The 24,436-nt window shown below is 46.4% G+C and overlaps 1 long non-coding RNA gene across 1 annotated transcript; it reads left to right on the forward strand.

Moving 5' to 3' along the window:
• Window positions 1–410: 410 nt before the first annotated feature.
• LOC126527318 (uncharacterized) lies at window positions 411–12,061 on the forward strand. Its single transcript, XR_011890127.1, has 3 exons — window positions 411–1,157; window positions 8,155–8,380; window positions 11,937–12,061. It is a non-coding gene; the product is annotated as an uncharacterized lncRNA (long non-coding RNA).
• The last annotated feature ends 12,375 nt before the right edge of the window (window positions 12,062–24,436 follow it).

Genomic DNA, 24,436 nt, shown 5'->3' on the forward strand with positions numbered 1-24,436 from the left:
AAGTTCTACACCATTCGCGTCGCGCGATGAAATCTGATAACACAAGGTTCGGCGACAACAGACAGCCGAATAGAAGCACCGATAACTTTCCAGAATCTTCGGATGCATGCAGGCGCGTCCCGCGCTGTGCGATGACATTTGTTAGGCGGCGAAACGTGGTCGCCCGATAAAGATAAGTACACGTGTCAATAATCTCAGCGGAGAGTGGTAGTATCGAAAATGAGTGAATGAATCAGAATGACTGCAGGGATAATAAGTTGAAATTTGCGATGACTTTAAGTCACCTAAAATATGAAAAGTAACAGCGATCTAACATGGCTTTTTGTAGTATGAATGGTTGTATAGCATTTAAAGTGGAATATTATGCTTTCCGGTGACCCCCGCAGCAGCCTTGTGTTGGCAAATACATAAAGGCACCGGTATGAGTGCCGCTTACATTTGATCAACGATGCAAGGGACATGTGGCTGAAATCGGTAAGAGATATGCTTTAAAAAGTAGACATCACTTAGTTTATATAAAAGATGACTAAGAAGAAAGATGCGTTCAATCGACAACTACAAAAGAGAAAACAAAAACCCAAGGTGAAAGATTCCGTTTTGCGGCAAAGTTAAGGGCAAAGTGTTTTTTTTTTTTTTTTTCGTAGAGCTTCCATTTGAACGCAGTGTATGAGGAGGGGAACGATTGTATGGAGATTTTCACATATATTGCAGGCCTTTGTGTCGGAGATGTGTACTAGGCGGCTTCCTTGTTCGGACGGCGCATGTTGCCAAAAGTAACATGTAGTTGAACCTGACATTTTGCTTCGAATATGCACAATTTGCTCAAGAACTAGCGGGAAAGTAAATTAAATGGACAAGAAGGTCGACAGTACCGATGCGTCATACCGGTCTGTGCCGGATCAACAATGTCAAAATGTCGCTGCTTAAGCACGACAGCTGCGAACCTACGAAGTGTGCGCAAATGACTAATATAGGCAGGAAATGGTATATATAAATACAGGGGTGGCTATACTCTCACGAGTCCGTTTTTCTAGAGGAACCTTCTATGATACGCCATGCTGGCCTCTCAAATATTACGGAAGTGTGGCATCATTGCAACATTGCTTCTGGTGATTTTCGTCACCAGCTGTGACCTTATAGACATCGATTGGGGATATGTGAGTAGAATTTGATTTTTGTTTTCATCATTGCTTTGATGAGCGTGCTGAGATAAAAAATTTAGATTTTGTTGTCATAGCAATTAGACGGGTGCAAGAGGCGCATTGACGCCGCCGCCACTGGCGTTGTGGTGCGTTCCTATTGTGGACGGCGCATGCGCAGCAGGCGCCTAGAGGGTTACAGGGCCTCCGAGAAGGGGATCGCATTTGGCTGCAACAGCGAAGAAGCGATCTGGCCCTACCGACAACACTATGGGCCGGAATATACGTAAAACTATCCCGCTCCGTTTTCATTTCAAGTCAACCATCAGAGCTCCGTGACTGCAAGGGGCACATTCATGATTGGTCAAACTGTCTCTGGCCGAGCCAATTGACCAATCACAGATGGCTAATGGCGGATTTGGAAAACAAACTTAATGGCGATTTACCGGTAAATGCGAAACAAATGCGTTAGCATATCGCGCTTCTTTGAGGTCCCGGATGTATGATTTAAAACGCGTTCACCACATTGCAACACTCGACACACGTCCTGCCTCTTCAAGGAGGGAAGTAGAACGGATGGTGCGGCCGAAGAGACCATCATCAGGTGCACAATACATATGTAATGCATCTGACGATGGTCCATCTGACGATGTCCTCCTGGGCACCACCATCAGTTGCACTTCGCTCCTTGAAGATGCAGGACGTGTGTCGTGTGTTACAATGTAGTGAACTATTGCAAAAAGAGAGAAGCAGACAATCGGCCGTCTGCCAGAGCGCCTGTTTTCTTCTGCCTTTTCATCTTCTCTATCGCCCGCTGTGCGAGAACCCTAGCCCGAGTGCACCTCTTTCTCTTCTTTGCACTCGGCCACACTGCTGAAGATAGCTCTGACGACTATGAGGGCGTGCTGGTGGTGCAAAACCATTGCATACAAGACTTGGGAATCGAAGTAGTCGACCTTATGACCCTCCAGTGCGCAACCGCTTGTGTGGGGGTCCGCACTGATTGTTGCGCTCTAGTCGCAGGTGTCGCCGGCGATTATGTTGTCGCAGTTGCAAAAAAAAAAAAAAATGACAAAGAATTGGGACAGGCAATCTCGGACACTGAACCGTCGTCCGTCTAAAAAAGTGAGGTGAGGTCGATCGCCCTGGTTGTGGTTGGTCGCAGTGCGAAGGCGTTCCGAGGGGCTCTAACCGGCTGGTCTTGACAAAGTGTCGCGCGCAGCCGGACTGTCCTCTTCAGGACCCGTATTCACAAAAACCTCTTAAACAAAAATTGTTCGTAAGAGAAAACGTCAGCCAATCCTGATGCTTGACATGTCACTAGAGAAGGCGAGCAGCCAATGTCAAAGGCCACTTGTGAGCGAAAATCTTTGTGAATTCGACCCCAGAAGCTGTACCATCGGCACGAGATGATTGGCTTTCGATCTGCATTCTGGAAAGTGGTGTTTCGAGCCTTTCAAAGTTCGAAGCAGGGGAAAGCCGTGTCTGCGTCGAAACCGATGGTCTATTGCGCGCCAGGTATCTTGTGCGTCTCTTGTAGTCTCCTAGTAGCGAAGCAATGTCTCCGCATTCGGCTGATGACTGCTGTGAAGTCACGAGGTTCGGCTCAGACAGAGTCACACACGGTGAGCTGGTGCCACCCCTGGTAAAGAGGCCTGCGGCAGGGCAGCCTGCAGGCCTCTTTACCGAGACGCTGGTGGGCATGACGGGTGCAACACGCACCCCTTCCACGAAGCCGAGCTGATTAGAGTCGTCGCAGGCACAGGAGAGCCGGCAGCAAGCAGCTAACAAAGCTTCAGTCCATTCAAGCCAGGACGACTATCTGATGCCTGCGTACTCGCGCCACGCCTGGGCGCCACCGCGAAATCGGTTTACTGTAACCGTCCACTTGACATGCTCCGGCCGAGCATGGCGAGCGCCGAGTACCTTGGCCGTTTCCACCCGAATGGACGGCGTCATCCTGAAACCAGTGGAAATCTGGTGGTTCCGAAACAGCTGGCGATGGTAAGGCTATAGGCGAAAATCCTGAGGCTACCCAAGCGACGTAGTCCAATCGCTCTGAGAGCAACCAGATGGATCGCACGAGGTCCGTGAGGCTGTCAAGCGAGCCCCTCGTGTAGCCACGAGCTGCATCCACGGTGAATAAGGCAGCGGCTGCAGAACTCACGGCACCCGGACCCAAGGCCAAAGGAGCGTGAACGCCATCCGTTGAGCCAGGGGCAGTGGTGGCCGCGGCGCTCACTGCACCTGGAAACACAGCCAGGGGAGCGTGAACGGCATCCCTTGACTGCTCCGAAGTCGATGCTGTCCCGGGAAAGACATCCATGACAAAGGAAGCATGCACAGCCATCCCTCGCCGCAGGAGACACCCAGGACAGGGTGGTCTCACGAAGGCTGTCCTTAAGGTTGCGTTTTCGTCGGCAGCGCCGTTGTAAAGAAGAGTGAAACAGACAATCGGCCGTCCGCCAGAAAGCCTGTTTTCTTCTGTTTCTACCATCTTCTCGAGCGCCCGCCATGCTAGCACCCCACCCCGGGTGCATCTGTCTCACTTCATTACGATATATATATATATATATATATATATATATATATATATATATATATATATATATATATATATATATATATATTGTAGAGTAAGAACCACGCTGTCTCCGTAGGAATAACTAGACGTGCGTCGGCCTTCTGCATTCACAAGACCGCGGATTATGTCGGCGTCTAGCATCTCCTCCACTTCTTTCTTCAACCATATTTTGCGCTCTCTTGACATGTTATAAGGGGATTTTCGGATGGCGGTCTTGTCAGTTAGTTTGAAAGAAACCTTGTATGACTTCATCGCTTGTGGCTAGCTTCCTATGCATAGCAGTTCAGGATATGTCGTTGCAATATCCTCGACGCACTTGACAACTCGTAGGTTGTCTTTTCTAGCCTCCTGTGTCTCTTCCCCTGATATTCCTTCCACTAAAATCGCATCGTCCCACTATACGATGATTTCTAGTTTTTTTTTATATATCTGGTCTGGATAGCAGAAAGTCGTGCGTCATCCCCTCCATCACCAATACTTCACTCTCTATTTAATGATCTTGGAACTCGATGTTTACTGAGGCCCACTGATTATGCATTGTCACTTTTCCATCTTAATCTTGCACCCGTAGTACTCTTCCACTATGCAGGTGACTTGCATCTACCAACTTGGCATTTATTATAGACACAGAAACACCGCTGTCAACCGAAGCCATCATGTGTCTGTTTCCCACTTTGACAGTAATGTGAAGTAGGCTAGAGCGAGTTAAACAAACAGTCTCAGTTGCGGCCATCGGGTCGGACTGATCATCTTTGTTTATTATTTTTTTGTCGTCGGAAACTCTTGAGTGTCCGAAAGTAGGGGGACAGGGTCGTTGTCGACGTTACTCACCCGACCTCTGGCAGCGCGCCAATCCAAGTTATGTGTGCTGCCTGCAAGGTGGCTCGGTTCTCACTGATTACGGCTTGACCAATCCGCGCCTGTCCGTCTGAAGCGACTGCTTGAGTTAGCGGTTATATTTTCTCCTGAAGTAGATGGTATGTCCTGAAGGCACTCCAGGAGCCCGTCCATAGTTTTAGGTGATCGTACTTGCACATGCTTCAGGACTTCCGCGTGCAGTACGTGAATTATTAGTGCTACTACGGCAGAAGAAGGAAGCATAAGCTCGGCCAGCTTTAAATGGCGGCGTTTTTCAAAGAAATGCCCGACCAGGGAGCCCTGCTTGAATTTGCAATTAAGCACGATGTCCCATCTTTGCACAGGGTTGCTACGGAATGTCGTCAAGGATTTTTCCCTCCACTGGTTCCAAGAGTTGTCAGCTTCTTCAATAATGTGCAGATCGTACCACTTCCGTACAACACCTCTTAAGTAACTACGCATGTTAGCAATCTTGTCCTCATTAGAGTGCCAGTTGTTCTTCCCAGCGGCATATTCATAGAATTCAAGCCAACTTTCTGGACTTGAACACCTGCCGTCGAACGCATCGGGTTCTACAAAATTAGTCGCCGGCTTCTCAGCGTTTAGAGAGCTTATAAGCGATGCCACCAGTCGGTTCTGCTGCGCAATCTGTTCTTGCTGTAGCTGAAAGGCTTTCAAAACGAGGCTCACCTTTTCCGTCGAAGACCATGATCCAGGGTCCTTTCGACGCATCAGTCGAAGAACTAATTCGTCGAAGATCGCCAGACGCAAGTTCACTTTCACAGCACCCCTCCGACGTAGTTCAGCACTGTCCATGGAAGCCTTCTCTAAGACCAGGTTCGCGAGTTCCACTGAGTTGAGCTCGCGAGGTAGTTCCACCGCTGGTTCATCTTGAGCTTGGTATCTCGAAAAGATTATGTTCTCTGCGGAGGTCGCCTCAAGGAAAAATGTCACCCACATGTTGGAGTCGGTTGTCGGCTGCGCAAAAATAATGTAGCGTTCCTAGTTAAAAGGCACAATAGACGTAAAACATTACTGTGGAACTGGCGTCCGTCTTGTCTACCTTTATTCTCACTTAATTCCGCTCTTCTCCTGTACCCAGGTTTCTGCGCTTCTTCATCTCCTATTCGAAGGTTCACATCGAGTGTCTGCATTGCACATCGGATGGCCAAGCACTTCTTAATCGGCTAATTCAGCGCCAATTCTCTCGCATAGGGACAGTGGCGGCATTTTAAAAAACTATTGGTCGCAGTTCTGAAGTTGCCACTTCAGTTAAAGCTCTGCAAGATTTCAGCAAATTTTAGTTTATTCCTCCTTTATCTTTCAATTCCTAAAATGCACAAAAAGTCTGAACTTACTGTTCCAGCGCTATTCAAACTGGTCTAGTCGCACTCATTTGACTGATTTGGAGAATATATTGAAGTATTTACGTACGAATCTGTACCCAACAATAGCCAAGTAGCCTCTGCAGCTTTCTTCTGCTTTTCAACCGATGTCCGGTAGTGTTTCGCATACCGATACCACATCCAGCCTCATCAACAACCATGGAGCTGGCAGCAATTCATGTTGCTCTGAAGTACGTGCAAGATGAGTTAAAGCGCATTGAAGGTTGTCATGCATACGTTGACCTTAGCAGACTACAGCGAAATGACGCCGATCGCTCAGTTGTGCGTGGCTTAATTGATTCTGGCAGCACAACTGCATCTGGTGGAGAGTCCCTCGTCGACGAATGAATAGCTTCACGCGTAGGCATCGCCGGAAACTAAGAAGACGATCGATGCTCTTCCGCTTGTGCTCACAACGAATGTGACTGGCCGGAACTTTTGTGTAGGCTTCACGACGCTCATCTGTCGATTCGTCGATACCGCCTCAAGCAGCACCCACATTAGCGTGTTTCAGAAGGATCCTTTCCTCCCCGCGTTCAGGGTCGAGACTTGCTTCGTTGAGCGAGACATATTGCTCAAGTCGAGGTTTGACTCTATCCTGTACTCGGAACGTTTATACGGGCATGGACGTGTACACAGCCCGTTGTGTGCTTCTTGTGGTTCCTGCGAGACACTTGAGTACCTTAGACTGTCCTGCTTTCATTTCGCAGCGAACGTCGATACTAAGAGACTATAGTCTACTTGGCCTGCAGAGTACGACCCTTGAACACTGCCTGTATCCGAGTGGTTGTGCTTCTAGGCGTGACCAGGCTCATCACACCTGCTTACTTTTCAACAATAAACTGGCTTCGCTTCCCGTTTGTGAGATACTTTGCAAGGGACGAAATATTTTTGATATCTTTGTTTTCGTTTGCATTTTTTTTTACATTCATGTGTTATTAGTGCGACCTGCGTTTTCTTTTCCTTGCTTCTGCGTGTATGTCTTGTTCTTTACTTGCTAACTGAATGCCTTGCTTCACTTTCGTCTTTGCAGTCTGTAATAGTGCTTGTTTCTTTCTTCTTTACTTTTCTTCTTCTCATCTTCAACTACCTAAGGAGTAGGCAGGCGCTGTGCCCCTCTCTTCTTCCTTGTTTCCGTCTCCGTGCATTGTATAAGTGTTTTCATATCAATTAATAAGTTTGATCATAGAATACCAGCTAGCCTGATCTGACATTGCTAAGTAGTAGGCGATGTGTGTGCGAGAGAGAGAGAGAGAGAAACGAAGAGGCGAAGGTAGGAAGGTTAACCAAGGACGACTTGCCCGGTTGGCTACCCTTCACTTTGGGAGGGGGAAGGGGAAGAATAGATAAGAATAAGAGAGGAGAAAAATAATAAAGATTCAGTCACCTGCAGATGAAAGTTCGCTGTCACAAGCGTTCCTGTAGTCCAGTAGCGTTCAAGAAGTGCAGAAGGGATTTTGTGGCCTTTCGCATGCAAGAATGCATAGGTCATAGTCCCAGGACGTGAAAGCTTGCTATTGCAATCATGCGTGCGGTCCCTCACCACACACCGGACAGTAACTATCGTGATGTCGTCATGGCAGTGAAAAGCATATGTCATAGTTCTACCACTCTGACGTTAGGCGACTATGAATAAAGAACTTGGCGTGCGGCGCTTAAGCTTCGCGTGCCAAGAGCAGCCAGCATCGTAACAGACAACCTAGAAAGCGGTGGACACAGTTTGCGCAGTAACACGTGCTAAGATTTTGCATAAGGAAGATCACTGCTTATATTGAAGCACATGTGTCCAGCTTCTATTGTGTCTGGGCGCCGACGCGCTAGAATGTGTATGAGCGCATGTTCTCCTCGCTTCGAAAGAGCTTTGTTGGACGCTTTGGGCGAAATACAATCACTGACTGAGCCACGCGCCCCTTGTGGTTAAGTATGTCATGCCATCATCGTATCCTCCCTAGCGGATGACGTGAGCACGTTTTAGTTACACGTTCAAACTGCCTCCTAGCCAGCGGCGGTCCCCGGCAGCGAGACGAGAATATGCAAAGGAAAATGGCGCCCAGTTTTCGTTAATCCACCAATACCGAAGGCAGTATTATGTGGGAGTGACGTGACACACAGATTGCACGTCGATCTTTCGAAGCGGTTACGAAAAATCATGCTCTCTCCTTAAATCGCGATTTATATTTGCCAACAGGACACGGACGACTATGATTATGTTCCTGGGAGATCGTGCCAGACAAACTCCGACTGTGCGCCATCTACGAAATACTGTTGCCTGATACAAAACCCTAAATTCAAATGGGGCAGCTGTAATTATCGAGGTGTACAAGGGTGGAAATGCAGCAACAAGCTTTACAGGACTGTAGAGAATAACAACTACGAGGCTCCATACCTATACTTCTGCCCGTGTGTGCAACCAGGTACGTAACTTCATCCCCTTGTTTCCTTTTTCTCGGTAAACCACGTCTTATCGATACGACGGATTGTACAACCTTCAGCGGTTCTTTAAGTTCTTGCATATGGTCACGCACTTAAGGATTTTCCGCAGCGAATATGTCAACAAAATAGGAAAAGGAAGCAGACCAATTTGGCGGCGTGCTTGAGAAGTGAAAGCTGATCAAACGACGGAAATGGCCTGTGAAATCGAGAAAATATTGTTAGAGTTACGACTCGAAGGGGCTGTAAAAGGTCTACGTTGCTTGACACTTGCACAACAATGTTGCATGGCTTTTTTTTTTCTGGCTATGAAAAATGGTTACGTGTGAGACGTCCAACAATACTTGCAAAGATGGAGTATTCGCTTTAAGTTGACCAAGGGCAAACGTGCCCACAGCGTGGCCCACAGTTTGAGCACATGACGTCCCAGTCATGTGACCACAAGTGACAACAAAACAATTAGGCGAAGCCTTACTAATTCTTCACTGATACATCATCGTCACGCTATTTGTATGTCCACCGCATGAGGAAGGCTTTGCGCCTGTGATCTTCGATTACCCATGTATTTCTATAGCAGTTTCCAAGTTTCACATGCAAATTTTCCAATTTCATATCACCACCTAATTCTCGTCCGTCCACGACTGCAACTTCGTTACCTTGGCACCCATTCTGCAACTTTATACCACCAGTTAGTCACCTGCCCTTTGCATTACATGGCCTGCCCAGCTCATATTATTCCTCGTATTGTCAACTAACGTATTATCAGCTACCCCCGTTTACTCTTTGATGCACACCGCTGTCTTCCTGACTCTTGACATTACGTGTCTCTTAATAATTGCAAGGACGGGTCCATTATGTCAGAATAAGAATGACACGGCTGAGAATTTGTCTAAGGAAGGAAGGAAGGAAGAAAGGAAGCAAGGAGGAATGGACGGAACGACAGGGAGGAATTTGTCTGAAAAAAAAAAATTACTCATATCGATACAGCAATCACGAACTCGGTGATACAGGTTGGTACGACGTGACCTGTTCACTGAGAACAACACTGCGAACACACCATGCGTTTTTCATCATCTGTGCGCGAGTGCCAGCTTTTGCCGAAAATTCCCGCCCCAAACTTTATCAATTTTCTCACGTAATTCTGTTGCCTGCCGCCGCTAGTTCAGGCTTGCTATCACGATAAAATAATCTAGTAAAAAAAGACGTGTTTGGAGTGGCAGTCCAATGTCAGCGCCAACAGCTTAGCACAGTCTCAATTTGTCAAAATGCCACTCGCAATACAGCAACGCTTCGCTAAATAACAATAAAAAGAATAATTCTGGAGTTTTACGTTTTACTTGCCGAAACCATGCCGTTAGTGGGACTTGAAATTCAGCAGGTTTTACATATCGACACCTTGACTTTATTATGAAGCCCGCCATTGTGGGGGGCTCCGGAGTAATTTTGGACACCAGGGAATTAGCGGAACTCCGGATTATTCTCGACCATTTGGGATTTTTTAACGTACACCTACATCTGAACAAAGAAGCAAGTTTCTTTTGTTTTTGAATTCGCTCCCATCTAAATGCGGCCGCCGCGGCAGGGGTCAAACCCGTGACCCCGAGCTTAGCAGCTCGACAATGTCATAGCCTCTTAGCTATACTGCACGGGTGTTTTGCTGTATGCACGACTTCCGCGAATGGTGTCCCGATCTGAGCATGAAACAGCCGCGCCGTGGGCACAAGCAAGAAGCGATACTTTAAGCTCCATGCAATTTAAGACCATGCTCTGTGCTACTTATGACACTCAAATAGAAGGCCTAGAAACAGAATGATGAACGATGGAGAGGAGGGGGGGGGGGGGGGAGCCCTGACGTACATACCTGTGTACGTCGATGCGTGCTCCCACAAGATTACAGCCACGTCGTACAAATTTAATCCTCTACGCTCATGACCTCACCCTCTCTAAGAATACAAGTTTTCTTTTTTAGTTCACGAAGTCTGAAACGGTTATTGTAACATATATGAGACACAAAATCGAACTCCTTTCTTTTTCTGAGTACACTAGGAGTTTTGCCACGCAGGCATTCGTCAGATTACAACACTCGAAAGCATACTCGACCTCTTGCATACTTGTAGTAGTCAAGAATAAAGAGAAAATCAGACATCCACCCGTTCGTAGCAATTGCTACAAAGGAAACCCGTACGGGTTCCTCGAAAGAAAAGCCTCATAGCCGAAGAAAAATTCGTGCTGGTCCGGGACTCGAACCCGGGACCACCACCCCTCCGGGGCAGCCGCTCTACCATCTGAGCCAACCAGGCGGCTAGCAGATGGCAGGGCGAAGTCGAACTTGGCGACAACACGAAGCAAAGGCAAGTGTTTGACGTAGTAGTTCTGCGGAAACCCGCAAGGTGGAGAGAAGTAATGAATAAAGAGAAAATCAGACATCCACCCGTTCGTAGCAATTGCTACAAAGGAAACCCGTACGGGTTCCTCGAAAGAAATGCCTCATAGCCGAAGGAAAAATTCGTCCTGGTCCGGGACTCGAACCCGGGACCACCGCCCTTCCCGTTCGCAGTGTATTTTACAAACCCTGTGTGGTATTTGCAGCTGTCGTAGGAAGGACTACGTATAGTTGACACCGAGTTCAAATTTGGTGAAAATAGGGGACACGTTAAGGTTCATCTGCATGGTAAATGCAAAGTATACAGCTTATTCGCGGCCTTTGTGGTAATTGCATACTGCAGCGCTTGCATTATTTTGCAAGAGCTATATGCGCGTATTTTCCACGGTGTCATGGTTGAAGAACATGTGACGCTGAGTTTGCCGCCGCTTACAGCCACGCTGTCGGAAATAGAATCCGAGACCTGTGCGTGAGCAGCAGAAAGCCATATCCGTTGAGCCATCGCGACTGGGATTAAAACAATCTTCTAAATTCTCCTCTGGCAGCTCCCGTTCCAGGAGTATGCGCAGCAGCACTTACTACTATTGTGAAATGATTCAACAAAATTTCCCACCAAGTTAGCCGGAAATAGGGGCCACGTTATTGGTCTTTCATGAGCAAAGTTTGAGGCCTGCAGTTATATTACGAGAACGCCCCAATGAAACGACTGTGATTGGAAATTGTACTGTTATTCTGACACGCCGCATAAGCTTGCTGTTTTTTTACACTTGTGGTTTTGGGCGTTTTGAGTAATTTCTGTAGGGAAAGAAAGTTATTGTACTTGAATGCGATGAATTCTATTACTTGCACTTTACAAGCCTCCCGCATGGCTACTGTCCTTCGTGCCGATTTCGTAGTGTGACTCATCGGTATGTTTTTTTTTAGGAAAGGGCCAAGCGCGCACTATTTCAGTCGGAAGTGTGTTGCAAAGTTATAACGAGAGAAAAAAAAATTAAGTATTATGCGTTGCCGTTCACAGAAATATACGAGTAGCTCCTTGTCGGACAGATTGTTTAGTTTTCAGTATTGCTCCCGCAAAGAAAACAACTCCGAAAGCGAATTTTCCGTGTGTTTGAACTGAATGTAACATATTTTGTACATATTTTTTTTCTTTACAGACTACTCATGTCACCGGGAGCACGGTCTAGCAGATGTCGGCACTTGTGTACCATACGGTCCAGTGAAACGTGGTTGATGCCCAATGAAAATATTTCGCCAGCCCCAGAAATAGGGGCTTTCATATCGTCTGTGTTCTGAATTCTGGGGTTTTACGTGCCAAAATCGTGATTCCATTACGAGGCACGTCGTAGTGGGGAACTCTGGATTAATTTTGACCACCAGGGGATCTTTAACGTGTCCCTGGCAACAGGCGTTTTTTGCATTTCGCCCTCAACGAAATGCGGCCGCCGCCGCCGCGGGATTCGATCCCGTGACCTCGTGCTTAGCAGCGCTACACCATAGCCGCTACGCCACCGCGGTGGGTCCTTCAAATCGTCATCGATAAGAATTGAATTTACTTTCTTGAAGGTCATCTACGAATGACAACAAAATATTAATAAATTTGTCTCGTTTCATAATACTTCAAGAAGTTAAATCGCGTCCAGAATCGCTACTGCAAAAGCTGATTAAAGCTTTTGCAGGAGGAAGGAGAAAGACGAAGTGGCTTTCTTTCAGAACGCCGAGTCCTTGGGGCACACGGCTACTGCAATAGGATGTCGGTGGTGCCATAGTTGATTTCATTAGCGATACAACGAGACTACCATGCAAACTTTCTCAGTGTTTATATCTTTTCTCTCCATAAATATCAACATAATAATAGTACCTATTCTTTATTATATCCCTAAAATTCATATTAACAACGATGATTGCTCCTTTAATATGTGCGCTTTTACTGCAAAATTCCCTTTTAGTCTTTCCTTTTTTTTCCTGCTAACGCCCAATTATCCACCGTAATGGGTTGAGCCATAAACCCACGTATCAAACTAAACCTGAAAAACTTTCAATTCTCCTCTTTTTTTTTTGTGCGCGAATTTCTTTGACTTCACCAGCGAAACGTCGTTTCTTGCTTGGCTGTGATGGAGTCCTCGCGCGCGGGCGCCGGACTCGGAAGTGCCCGCAGTGGCTACCTCCAGGAAGCGCAACGGAACGGAGAACGACGCCTACAGCGACGAAACCATGCACTACGGCGCCAGCAGCCAAGAATTTAGTGACCAGGTTTTCAAGCTTATCGATTAAGCGCCTCGATTAGGCGATGATGATTCCGTTACCGATGTCGTTCAAGAACCCGAGAACTCCTTGAGCCCCTGAGCGACGTGGGCCACGTCCAACATCACTGCCCTATTAACTCTGTCCCCCAGGCCTAGCATGGTTCATTCTAAGGACAAAGCTGCAGACAGCACGGCAGTCGACGCTTGGCCTGAACTCCTGAGGCTGCGTGTACCTGCTGAGCGACAACACACTTCGTGAGGCTTATAGCTCGTGAAAAGACAAGGACGAAAGGAAGGCGAGACACACAGGCGCTATAACGCGCCTGTTCCCGTGCTTTAAGCCTCACAATGTCTTACCAACAAGCCCAAATCACTGCATTACACCACATTTCGGCTGCGAGGGACATTTCGTCTGTTCCTTATAAATTCATGGAGCTAGATCAACAAATTGTTGTCGTGCTTAGCTGACTGGGAGATGCTATTTGCGTGCTTCTGGGCAACCTGCGGATATAGACAGTTTTTCCAAGTGCATTCAGAGCACTGATTGATAATGATCCCCTTCTAGCAAACCTTAAGAAGTTCAGTGCTTGGGAACCTGTACAGCAAAACCATGGCTCGTCGATAGCAACAGCGATGGTTTCGAGGGGATATTGGAACCGCCAGCATATTAGAAAGGAATGCCCCCGAAAAAGCCTGAGCTCACTTATTTCAGGTTTCCGGCAGTTCGTGTTTCAAAACCACTTTCCCATACTGGTCATTTGCGTACCGAATCAACTCCCCCTATATGGCAGGTCTGTGTGCACTGTGCTTTGTGGCGTCATGCTACTTGGACCGAAATTTTCATTGCCAAGCCGGACGTGACGAAAGCAGTGGCGTCACAATCACCGCTGCCAACTCGGGAGCATCCCCATAAGATTCTCGGTCGGGCAAGGAAGCATACCATCATGGACCGAAGAGCACCCGCCTTGTGTTATCTAGGAGACGTTGACCAAGCCCGTCAGTCACCTTAAGACTATCATGGTATGAAGCGTTTGTTTCAACCACGTATGCCCGGAGTAGCAAGGTACTGGTTTACGTTCGCAAGGACACTACTTATTTCGCCCAGCGCGTACGGCCACACGACGACAAGCAATGCGCGTGTCTTACTGTGAAAAAGAAGAGGTTGTCTTTTACACTTATTGACGTTTACATTTTCTCAACAGGTTATTTTTAGTGTAGAAAGACTTAGCGATATCATAACCTGCGACGCCAGGTCCTTCAATAATAACAAGATACTTCAACGCTCACTAACAGATGTACGAAAGCTCGAGGATAAATGCAAGGAGCTAAAGACCGAATCCGTCAAGTTTCGGGAAGTTTTACTGAAACACAATGGTCCAAATACTCAATTTCAGAGAAATGCGTTCAGAACACGTGTCGATAAAGCATTGCTGTTGCGGCTAACAGTTCGACGCACATTTTGTAGAGTACAGAAACTTATGTGGAACAGCAATGTGCATCGCTTGAGATGTTTAGTAATGTGATTGTGCTCTACGAGTGTTGACCAAGTCACTGCTGTATTACGCGCGCAGACGTTCCGTAATGAAATTCAAACCGTTCAAAGTCGAACAACAAGACATCAAAGTTTTATTGTCGCTGTTCTGCTAACACTGTAGAGCATTTGCATTTGCGCCGGCCTACTCTTTGAAGTGAGTTCACATTAATCCCACTATTTGCCAGATTATTCTAGGGCGGCATCTTTAGCACAACACGAAGCAGTCGGCTGGCGAAGGCTGCAGACAGGAACATTCTCCAATCTACACATCCTACATGTTTCCCAGCCAATACAGAGACACATGCCCATGGTGTGGGGCCATCCCAACACTATATCACATCACATGGGAGTGCAGAAATAACTTCTCTTTCCACAAAGAAAAAAACCCAGTGCGGAGCAGTGGAAGGGCCTGCTCACCAGCGGCGTGCTCACAGTCCAAAAAGGATTGGTACAACACGCTCTCAAAGTGGCCAGGCTCAGCGGTGCTCCGGAATAGGGGCGCCGACCACTCAAGACGACGGAGACTTCAGTAAAACATGAAGACCTCTGTTAGCCGCTGAAAGCTGTAAATAGGGCATTAAATTTTTTCCTTCCTTCCTTCTAGAGCAGCTGCACGAATTTTTTACAGCAGTTGACGATTGGGAATGATTTGGATAACATAAGACAAAACAACATAGTCGGTATCACAATTTGAATTGAATTGACTTACGAGGTTTTACGTGCCAGAACCATGATCTGAGCGCATACAAAGTTCAATCAACATGCGCGTTTGCAAGGCCGCTATCAGCGACGCATACTTCTCCAGGTGGAGCTTTAACATTCAGCAAGAAAGTCGCAGTGTCGCCAGAAAGGCGAATCATTGATTGCGATAGCAAATTAGTGGTTAGCTATAAGTAAGGATAGTATATTCATCGGCCGTATAAACTTGTAAACACAGGCATACTAACTAAGCTAATAAGCATGGTGTCACGCGCGCACAAGCAAACACGAACGCATCTTTCGCGGTGACCGCGGAGACTCGACGTCACAACGTTGGAGTGAGGAAGCGCGGCAGCGGCAGCGAGTGAATTGACCTTCGTGCTGCGTCTCGGATCAACGCGAACTAACGCAGCGGCCCGGGCCGGCGCGCGCGGCCGCCCGGGCCGCCCGCAGTAGAACACGCCCCCTCTCTCTTCCCTCCCTCGGAGCGTTGCGCGCGACAGAAGACGGCGCGCTTCCTCCCCACTTTCCTCCCTTGCGGGCGCGATATTGAGTCGCGATCGCCGGCTCACGCTCGCGCGCTTTCACTCGCGCATGCAGGATACGGCGCGCGGCGACGATTTTATCGCCCTTAGACCTTATACGGAACTACACGGTGACGCCTACGGCAGAAAGGCGCCTTGAGTGTCCATATAATGGCTATCACGCAATAATATTATGCGCACTTTGAACATTGGTGAAAAGTCGGTATACCGTTGTCATGATGACGATTATGAAGATATTGGCATCTCGTATGAAACGGAATGGGGGTATTTCTCACCAAGTTCGTTCTTTCAACTTTCTAGTGTTTCTACGGCTTTTACTACTTCGGCACCCTACACTACATTTACCATCGGTTACTGACGCATACAAATGAAAATAGCGTGACGTATTGTTCACAAATATTGTTACGCCCGTAGAACGCGTGCAACCAATTCAGTACTTATTATTGCCCAAGTATTATTGCGCAACAACAACAAAAAAAAAAAGACACGGACATAGGAGAAGAAGACACACCAAGCGCAAACTTTGTACTAAATTTATTGTACCACTGAATCGGTTTAGGTATGTGAAGCAGTATAGGCTGCGCATGCGCTTACACGACGAAAACGAACTGCACATTCGTGTAACGTAGTTACGAGTCATGTGATGCCGCCTCCAAGATACTAAATTCTTTTTCTGTGAGAGCCAGTGAAGGGTAACCACACTTATCACCCAATTTATCAATCATCTGCACTTTAGTTATTTCACGAATGAGCTGCGTTCTGCCACGCGACACAATCGAGCGATCGTCCTCGATAGGTTTACAGCCACGATCGCGACAATGAATCGACAGGAACCCACCGGTGCCATTTTTTTTTTTACGTTGTTGTGGTGTTCTCGGAGCCGATCATTGAGGCAGCGCCCAGTTTGCCTCATCTATTGCTTGATATTTGTTTTCCCGATCCTAACTCCCTTGCATGCGTAATCATGCGAATGGCAATTAAGATTTGTAGTCGGATATCTCGGAGCACAGACACGCTGGAATTCTTCCAGCGGATACGGTGTAGAAACACGACTGCCCCCAACTTTTCAATACACACATGCCCACTTACTGCAGTGAACAAAAAGTTAATTATTCAATTTTAGCTAATTGGGCTGCTGAGAGCGATAATTATCATCTCACTTCGTGTCCCCCTGACCACGTAACTTATTTGCACAGGTGGTCTTGGCGGGCCTCCCAGTGCCTAATTTTCAGAACACCATAAAGCTTAATTTTGAACACCCTGTAGATAATACGCATAACGAATAAAACATTCGCAAAAACGACAGCATAACCATTTTCGGTATGCACAATATTATATATAAAGTCTCTCATAAACTTAAATTCTAGATAATTTGTACTGTACACATGGTCTCCTTGTGTTGTTACCGTGTTCTTTGTATTTTTCTATACACTACTTTTCACAAAGAACCTGAAGTTCGCTTCGCCTCTGTTATCGTCCTGTGGAGCTTTGGCTCGTTTTTACAAGGCAAAGCACGTCGTGTCTTGGGACACACCGCATGTTAATGTTGAATAAGTGTTTCGCTTTCTCTGCAAGGTCCACCGTAATATATCGGCACGTCTTTTGCCGTAATGTGCCATTTCGCCTTGCTGGTTCATGAAAGCATAGTGTACACCGATTCCCACAGTGCGTGTATCCGCTTAACTTTTTAACAAAAAAAATTATGCTGGGGCTCTACCGAACGTATGTCCCGTGTAAGGTCATGGCACAATCATCTGGCAAAGAAGTGAGTTGGCAATGCTTTATGTCGAGGTAGCGAATCTTGTGAAAACACTTGGTAAATACAACGCCCTTTTTTTTTTTTTTAAGAATGTGGCGTTTAAGGTCACGTCTTGTTGATGTCCGCGATATTTGCTTGCATTGCATGCAAGCCAGAGGATTGACATTTTCGACTACTAGGCTATCCTAGTCGTTATTTTATGACATTATATGACCTTCTAGAAGTACGACTGCATTTGCAGAGATGAAATGTACGTGTACATTCAACTCAAGTAACAACTATACATCGCCAGCCTCAAAATGTTACGAACAAGGAAAACAAGGCACGTCATCAGAAGCCATTGGGAAATGCGAAAGGGATGTTCAGAGCCTAACGAACACGCGAGAATCAGCAGCGGAACTAGCGGTCGTAGTCGCACAAGAAAAATAAGGGTAGCGAATGTGGAAGCCGGTCCCTATACAAACCTGCACGAACATATGCTAACCCTCTTTCCGTAGTTAAGACAGAAACACTGCCACCGCCAGTAAAGCTGATGTAATTTGGATTCGCAGCTTACCTATGGCCGAGCTTTGAGCATACGCAACACACGTGGTATGACCGATAAGTGCAGAAACGGAGAAAGACGAGCCACCAAACAGTCGGATTGCCGCGATCGTAGGGCTCTGCACACAAACAAAAAAAGAAGAGTATTTTTTTTTGCAGTTCTTTATAGAATATGCCACTTCCGCTGCATGTTATTGTCACAGACACCTTTATGCAGTCTGAGCATGATTCTTGCTGAAGCTTATCTGCAATGCGAGCTGCGCATTCCCTAGAAACAATTTGTACATTCTCTTGAGTCCCCTTGCATACAGTGTTACGCATGCATAACGTATTTTTTCAGTATTGTACACATTTATTTAATGTCTATTATACAATAATCTTTCTTTTTCAGTTAACTCGGGAGCGATTACGTAAAATATTTACCACGGATGTAAACTCCGGAAGGGGAGGGGGGGGGGGGGTGTATGCGAAAGTGTATGGAAGCAGTTTAAGCATATCCTTGGCGTCATCTGTCCGTATTATTGGCACAAATTTGATCGAAACCCTTGTGTCGTCACAGGTGACGGAAGTCATACTTGAACAACTATGTTTTCAAACCGCGAGCTGACACGAAAATATAGGCTGTTGCATAAACACGCCGACCTATATACGATGCGATGTTACAACTTGATCTTTGTGCACAGGCAATAAAAAAGCGGTTTTTACGACAAGAAACATTAGGAAATGGTTACTTTCTCCACGCACATGAAACTACTGCCATTAGCACGAGACCCCAGTACTCTGGCAAGAAAAGTGAGATTTTCAAGTTGGTTACATTTCCTTTGGCAATAAGAACCGACTTGAAAAGCGATTATGTGCCGGTGTTGTCTAAGGAAGATATCAAAGTGAGCTACCATCCGTTTGCTGCCGTGGCAACACTAAGGGCCGATGTGATTTTTTATCCTGACAATCATAAGCAACACCGATACCGTGCGTATTCAGTAAGCACACATATTTTATTTCATTTATTTATTTACAATAGTGCTACTCTCATTTGAGAGCGTGGCAGTTGGGCGGTACAGTATACATGTATATCAGTACGCATCTAGGCAGAACAGTTAATTGAAGAAAAGGAAAACAAAAAACAATTGCCCAAGGATGGCAATGTAAGAAGGAAGCTGAGTTTAGAAGCCATGTGAGCTCTTACTCCTCGCCCGATAAAAAGGTCTATAGCCTTGCCACATCTGCGCTGAGCGCACGTACGTTGGTATATATATATATATATATATATATATATATATATATATATAGAGAGAGAGAGAGAGAGAGAGAGGGAGAGAGCTTTCCTACAATGAATACTAGAGGAGACTGGCGCTGCGATGAGCTTGTCTTGTCGCCATACTATAGTATTCATCTATGTTGCGCGTCATTTCTCTTATTTTTTAACGCCGCAGGCCCGACGCTTCCACGACAAGGAACGGTATATGCGCGTTATCAGCGTGACGTTGTAGTATATTTTTTTACAGGAAAAAGGAGCGAACGCGGAGTTTTCAAGAATGCGAAGGCAAGCCAGACAGATGGCGATTGTTGTTTGTGGACAAGACATGTACGCCCCAGGGGGTGTGCACTTTGTTGTTTACAAATGTCCAAGAAAGTGGACGGGAGGACGGCTGGCGTGGTAGCTCAATTGGTCATGCGTATGATGTGCATTTGGCTGCCACCTGTCACAAGCTGCCTCTGCGTCCACTTTGATTTCCCTTTTCCTTAATATTTCTGCATTTCAATTAAAATAGGAAAGTAATTTCCCCTATGTTTTCTCTTGCTTGGTGCATTGTCTCTTGGCTTCATGTGGTTGGCACTGAACAACAACAACAAAAAAAACGAACTTCTCGATTCCGCCTTGTTCTTATCTCCCCAAACGAAGACTCAGCCGTGTACTCGGAAAATCAAATGCAGCGCGTACAAGTCTGCGTTTTCGCAGCGGTCAGATTTCACCTTTTACCGATCGTACGATGATTAATTTATTTGCTCTTTGAAATAGTTCATCCTGACCCGCTATACTAGCATCCGCTGTTAGATTTGTTGACATTTGACTGCTTAGCAAACGTGTTCCAGCCGACAGCTCACGAAGCAGCACACTTCCTCTTGTGCGTCTGTCACTCTTTAGATTGTTTGAGAACGCAGTAAAACTGCCCGTCAATCGATGCAACGCGGAGTGCGCCGTGAATGCCAAGTGTTTCGAATGGCGACCATCTACAGGTTTTCTTTTCTCGACGATTATCCCCGCTATCTGACCGAAATGGCTGCATCTTGTAGATTGTCTGTTCTCTGCTCAGAACAACTGTCTCTGTGCGGTGTCGCGCTTTTAAAACCTGCCTTTCTATCAAGATGTGCCATCCAGGTCAAATGTGAGCGCGTTGTTAGTTACCTGCAGCCTGTTCGTAGGGTTTCGCACCAACTCAACCTTTTCCACGTCTGCCCCACAAAGCTTCAGAGACTCCCGAAAACTCTAGCACACGAACTCACTCTTGCATTCATGTTTCAAAAATGCGAAGACTGAATCAGTCGCTGAATGCTACTTCGCCTCAAGAAGAGCTGTAAACCGTCACTGGCTGCCTTGCACACGCTTGTGGCGTGGGTGCCATGACATAAAGCAATAGCAAGCTCGGCTTGGAGCAGTTGTTGTGTAGGTGCTTTGCGACCAGGCGCAACAACACCAAATTTCTTGGAACAAATGCATGAATGACGCTCACAAAATAAACAATCACCGCGGCCTCAAGTGCTCATCATTTGAGTATATATAATCTTGTGGACGAGAGTTCTTGATGGTCAGAGAAGCTTCTAGGGCTGCTAACTTTCAGAGACGTGGAAAAGGACCACTTCCCTGACATTTCTGAAACGACCGAGGAAGGTGCCCCCAATTCTTGGTAAACATATACAGGGGGTCTCAGAAAACACTTTCAAAATTTTTTTTAAATTTACTTTGGAAGACAGCACAATTCTAGACCTGGCTGGTCTACTTGTAAGACGGACATCACTTGCACAAGAATTCAAATCCATAATTGACCAATTACCAAAAAATCCCTAATTAAGTTTCTAACTAAATACCTTATGGCACATATTGATATTTACGAATTCTAACGGGTGAGACTGCAAAACACATCCACTTGACAATAATGCGTGAATGACGCCGTCAATCTTGCGCTAAACATACAAGATCGTTCTAATTAATTTCTTACACGTTGTTTTATGCATTGAAGCACAAAGGCAACTGGAACGCCAACGCATTTCTCTGCAATGTTCGGGACTTAATATCTCGAAACTGGCCTCATCCTGAGAATTAGTTCCAAGTGAATCCGCCTTGCGAGCTCCCCAGCTAGAATTTGTAAATTGCGGTATGTGCCGTAAGGTAATCAGTTAAAAACTTAGTAAACGTTTATTAAGTATCCGAACATGCATTTCAGTTTTTTGTGGAAGTAATGCCCGCCTCTTCGAGTACTCCACGCAGCACACGGACTAGAATTGTGCTATCCGCCACAGGCAATTTTTAAAAAAAAAATTGAAAATGTTCGCTAAAACACCCTGTATACACACCGTGAAATCGTTGCTGCTGACATATATAAATATACTTACAGTATGCCATGAACTTCCTTTATGTAAATAAACTGCACTTTGTTTTTTCTTCCTTCCCTCCCTTTCCCAAAGGGAAAGTAGCTCGTAATTTTCACCAACGCAGGTCCGCTCCTTTGCGTTTCACTGCAAATAAACGTTTGCCCTTTCTCAGTATAGGCACTCATGCTTAGGTAACTTTTACACTGATGGCTTGCGTGCGTCAAGAAGCATGCCACGCGCTGTGTTTCATGCCGAATGGCATCTAATACGCAGGATATTTGTCGCATCAGTACACTAGGTAGAGAAGTTTTAGCTTGTTCGTAAACGCATTGCCTTTTGAAGAATACCGAGTGGCCTTAGACGCAAACGTGAGGGGCAGGGTTGGTGGCACCACCTCCTGGCCCCGAGTTTAATCATAGGGGACAGAGATGAATTATTACGGGAACCAGCCATACTACTTCTTTCCTTGTTTCTGGTGTAAAATGGCGCAGTCGTTTACACCCGATCCTCCTCTTCGACAGGAACACCCCTGTAACTCAAAAGCGTGTCTAACGCATTGTGATTAGAATGAGCGTCAGACAACGTATTCTGTGAAGGTTAACGTGGTTCCGCGCATGCTAAGATTTCCTATAGACCACGAGGCTGAAACTCACGGGGCTTTTCGTTGATAAGTGCTGTTTTTCAGACGCCAAACGCCTACGCTACACGCCTACTCCTCCGTCACCAAGAGTAGCTGCCATCCACTCTTACGAACGCTTCTGGCGTAAGTACTTTTTGGGGGGAGGCGAACACGGGCCAAAATCGGGAGACACATTGCGCGCACATAAGAACAAAGCCGGCGCAGAACATCTGGCTCGTCGCTGCTGAAGGAGTCAGCGGGTTCCACTTTGGGGCACCACGTGTGTACAGGGTGATTTCGCTCGTCAAAAGTCGGCAGATTTCTTTTCTAAATAAGCTTGTAAAAAAATAAGCATAAAAACCATTATTGCTTGGCGCCGTCAGTGCTGACGTTCCAAGTAGGAATTTCCATTATCCTAAAGAATGAGTGGCACGCCTCAGGCTTCTGTCGCATGTTTTAACGGCTGCGATTTTGGGCCCCTATGACCTTTACACGTGCAAATGTCATTTCATTTTAGAGTTGCTCACGTACGTATGCGTTTCTGTTGCCCGAATTGTAGCTTGTTTAAGGTCATAGGAGGCACGCCGCCTTTCAGTAAAAGGTGAGTAAGAAATTGGCCGTAGTTCCGCAGAAACGCAGTCATCATGTTTCAATTGAATGTTTTCTTGGCGTCCGCTAATCAACGTCATCCAACAACTGACGAGTGAAAACGGAACATGTGCACTTGATGATGCAAATTAATGTAGGAGCAAGCACTGTTGTTTCGCTTATAACTCACTCAGTAACATCGCTGGTTATCGGTTCAGTTCTAGCTGTGCCAGAAGCCGCATTTCTAATGAGAGCGAAAATATAACTTTAAAGCAAGGATCAAGACAAAGAATCTATGATCAACCTTATTGGCAAAACTATCGAGCCCCTTCCGTCGCTAACCTCATGTAGCATTTGCTACCGAACGTCGCTATGACATTATAATTCCATGGTGACGTTAGGTAGCAAATGCTACATGAGGTTAGCGACGGAAGGAGCTTAGTAGATAATGCCATGGTGACGTTCGAGAGCAGATGCTACATGAGGTTAGCGACGGAAGGGGCATCGGCATCAGGTATGTCTATTTGTAGCCTGCTTCATGAGCTGATCCTGAAGATGGCGATGGGTATTATCTGCTCCACAACAAGCGAAGCAGATAATTTAGGGGCGCTGTGAACGCCGTCGACAGGCTGGCTGACACACAGCCGTTGACACGTGGCTGACCAGGCGGCCGTGTCATCGGCCTTGTGCACAGCACTCCTTCATTCTCAATTCTACACCCTCGCCGCTGACGCACCTTCACTCGTTGCCGCGCCCACCCGCCTTACACCCTCTCCACTTTAGAAGAACCCCACCTATACATACTGTGCCGAGGAAAGCATATGTCGCCTTGAAAAAGACAAGTCCACTTGTCGAAACGTTGGCTCCCGCTTTCACCTTGTTCTCATTTTGCTCATCGTCTTGAATTTCCGTCTCCCGCCTTCCCCCTGTTTTCCTTGGATGTCTTGGCATTGGTGGATACGTAGCGAGAAAAATATTGTGCTGTAAAATCGTGCCCTGCGGGTGGCGACCAACTGCGTGGACCAGCGCGATGCAGTGCCAGTACACTGCGATGACGTGCGTGATATCTCAGCTGAAGCAACGCGAGCCAATTGGAGCTCTTCTGCAGGTTCATTCAGCAGACGTCGCTTTAATGAAACGCTGATTTGTGCTACCAGTCTGAAAGGTAAGATGGTTGCACTGACAATCGTAGCTTTCAAAGGAGGACTACGATTCGTCTATTTCATGAAGGTGGAAAATGGAATGAATTTACGCAAAGTGGTGAACTATGCAAAAGAAGTTACTTCACAACTGTGCTAACGTAATGTCCTCCGGCTGTGGTGTTCACCTTGTTTAAGTAGAAAACGCTTTCACCTGATGCAGCTAGAATATTAAAACACATGCCGTTTTCTGTCTAGTGTTACAGGAAGCCACCTTTTTTAACATGTATTCTAAGCAGCATGATTTCTTTTAACGGTTTTGGAAGGACCTTTGACTAAACGACGTCAGCATCAGCAAATATGTGACATTTAATTGTTGAGACGTAGGCTCGGT

The sequence above is a fragment of the Dermacentor andersoni genome, chromosome 9 (assembly GCF_023375885.2).
Source record: "Dermacentor andersoni chromosome 9, qqDerAnde1_hic_scaffold, whole genome shotgun sequence".
NCBI classification, from domain to species: Eukaryota; Metazoa; Arthropoda; class Arachnida; order Ixodida; family Ixodidae; genus Dermacentor; species Dermacentor andersoni.